At 33.2% G+C, this 3,262-nt stretch overlaps 1 long non-coding RNA gene across 1 annotated transcript in view; it reads left to right on the top strand.

The window, feature by feature from the left end:
• Positions 1 to 1,610, top strand: part of LOC118764220 — a 3,748-nt gene extending 2,138 nt beyond the window's left edge. Inside the window, exon 2 of the long non-coding RNA XR_005000014.1 lies at positions 1 to 1,610. This exon is cut by the window's left edge and continues 469 nt beyond it. This is a non-coding gene — a long non-coding RNA (uncharacterized LOC118764220).
• The last annotated feature ends 1,652 nt before the right edge of the window (positions 1,611 to 3,262 follow it).

Here is a 3,262-nt window from a genome sequence, read left to right as displayed (position 1 = left end):
TGTGTATATGTATTATGTATTTATGTCTGTTTGGAGGCCTTGTGAAGTCCATGGACACAACCCCTTTTGCCAGCCCAATTCAGGATTATTTAAAATAGAGGTTAGACTTGTGTCTTCCGTTTTTAATTCTTTCAATTCTTCCTGTAAAGAAGGAATTGATTTCTTACAACAAGTCTCCATCATTTTGGATTTCAGAAAGTCTTGAATATTTTTCACTCTTCTGCTTATAGATTCAGTTTTTAGATTTTGAGTTAGTTTCTTTGTATGAAAACTTCATCATTTCCAGATTATTATTTAAATAATCCCAATGATTATGGATGTAAATGTAGATTCAAAATCTGGGCAGAGTAGAGGTAGGTTTTGGGGGAACTGACTATATTTGATCTTCATCTCACTAATTTCGAATTATCTGCTGAACATCTGATTTCAACATCAGATCATTAATTTTTGTTTTCTGTCCTAATTAACTATATCAAATCTATTTTATTTGAATTTAGTGGAAGCCATCAATATTTATTCTTCAGATATTGGAATGTATATGTGAATTCAAAATCAGAAATATTTTTTTTTATATTTGTCCTGGTGCAATCCTTCCTGCAGTTGGCATTATGTACTATTTAAGCAACATTATCATGCCACATAAGAAGGGAATAATCTTGACATTTTGGGGCAGCTGCTGATCATGTGTAATGTTTTTAACAGATGTGTAATATAATTAACATTTTAAGTGCATCTAGAGCTTCTAAGGTCTTCACTGTCTCTTTTGTTCAGATATTAACAGCAATCTTTTTCTCTTGGATGGCAAAAACTTAACCTTTGAATTATAATGTGAAGTAATAGTCACAGTTCTAAGAGAGGCGTATTACCTGTTAACACTCATCGTCATCATTTAATCTTCTTCCATGCTAGCATGGGTTAGATGGTTTAACAGGAACTGACAAGTCAGAAGACTGCACCAAGCTCTGCTGTCTGCATTGGCATGGTTTCTATAGCATGATGCCCGTCCTAATGCCAATCACTTTACGGAGTGTACTGCCTGCTTATCTATCTATCTATCTATCTTTATATATGTATATATATAATTTTTATTATGTCATTATTTCCATGCTGGCATAGTTTAGACAAAAGATGTTATGACAGATTTTCCTTAGCCTGATCATCTTTTCTGACACCAGCTCATTAGCTCTTTCTTTAAGTAAGGCATTTTCATTCCACTCTTCTTCACACATCAAAACTGACAAAGCTGCTGAAACTACCGGACTTTTGTTCCTTGGAAAAATTTTACATTATTTATGCTCAACCAGTTATAAGGAAGATGCATGGAAGCAATATTCTTACACACACACACACATGTCCTTATATACATTCATACATATATGCATATATTTTTTATTCATACATTACAATGGCGCCTCTACAGCTTATATATATATATATATATATATATATATTGTTATACAAGTTTATTTGCTGTGAAGATTATAGTATTTAGTCTCATCAATTCATTACCTGAATATGAGGAAATTAAGACTAAACCTCAAATAGAAGCAAGTAGAGTGGTTTGTTGGGGTGAGAAACTCAGGGAGTGAGTTGACAAAGGAAAAGTGTCAGAAAGTTGAACAGGATGGTGCCTTGTTAGATCCGTTAAGCTACCACAAAAACAAATATTGTTATTGTGGCAACAAGAAGGCAGCGAGCTAGCAGAATCGTTAGCATGCTTGACAAAATGCTGAGTTCGAATTCCTCTGAGGTCGATTTTGCTGTTCATCCTTTTTGGGTTAATAAATTAAGTACCAGTGAAATTCTGGAGTCGATATAATTGACTAGTCCCCTCCTACAAAACTTCAGGCCTTGTGCCTATAATAGAAAGATTATTGTGGCAACAAGGTGGGGGAGAAGAAAATGGATAGGCACAATACATAAAACAACCACAAATGCAATTTCAGTTATGTTGACCTGTTAGAATATTTTGGTGTTTGGAAATTTGGCATGATAGAGGCAGAGATAAAGTAGAAGACGATGTAGGTAGGAACATATATACAAACACACATTTATACTGGAATGTTATTACATATGCACACACACATATGTTCCGTTACTCCCATCACTGTAAATGAATTATATAAATCTTATGAACTTCACATTAAAAGAAGAAAATTTTATGCTACAAACAAACCTTTGTTAATTTCCGCTGCTAAACAAAGTACCAGTTTTGAGGTGTAATTAACATCATAACATTTTAACTTGGTGTCACTCATACTTCAAAACACCCCCCAAATCACACCTCTCTTCGGCACATAGCTAAAAGTTAATTACTAGTTCTTATTTTAAGAACTGGGTCTGGTTCATAGTTACGTACAAATGTATGTGTGTGTTAATGGAATGAATTTGAATTAATGATCAAGTGCCAATGGTTTCATGCAGATGCTGTAGTTAATTTTTCAATTAGAAATGTGTGACATGCCACAAAGAAGCACTATGACGGGGTATCAATCATGTTGTTAGATGAAAAATAATTAATTCATCAATATGAAAGCATAGGTAATGGATTACTAATTTAAATTCCATTAAAGAATTGGTACACCTTTCCAGTATTGAACTCTTCTTTTGGTACATTATGAATGAATGTGCATGTGTGTGTACACACACACACACACACACACAATGTCTGTTGCCCACACATGATCATCTGTGTGAGCAATTGTTTGTTTAGAAAATTTACTTTCATTATGCCCACATGAATAAAATGGGTTAAATATATGTAAAATGCTGATATGGTTTCGAAGGTAATTTTTTGTTTGTTTTTTGTTTTAAGATTGTCATATTTCCTGTTTGTATTTCTGATGTATATATAAAACTTTATAGAATATCTGTGACAAGAATATAAGTCAAACATATTATTAATATCTTAAATGCACATTTTAGTCTGGAGTGCTCTACAAGAGCTACTGTAAAGAGATCTCACTGAAACACTCAGACTGGAGAAATTTCTCAGATCATTGCCTGGCATTGCTGCAAACGCCTGATGTTGCAAAGGACTATGTAAAACAATCTTTGTTAAATTCCAAATGACGTCCATTATTGTGAGTGTGTGTGTGAGTGAGTATGTGTGCATGGATTTGCATGTGGAAGGAAAGATGGAAAAAAAAACAAAAATAGTTCCTCAATTGACTTGTTTCTTTTGAAATAAACATATCTCAGTGAAGAAATATTTTCTCACAATCTATCAAACTTGGTTGTTTTGTTAAAACTATTTTATTTA

This window comes from Octopus sinensis, linkage group LG1, assembly GCF_006345805.1.
Source record: "Octopus sinensis linkage group LG1, ASM634580v1, whole genome shotgun sequence".
Classification (NCBI taxonomy): domain Eukaryota; kingdom Metazoa; phylum Mollusca; class Cephalopoda; order Octopoda; family Octopodidae; genus Octopus; species Octopus sinensis.
Note: the sequence above shows the minus strand (reverse complement) of the source record. Positions and strands in the feature narration are given on the sequence as shown.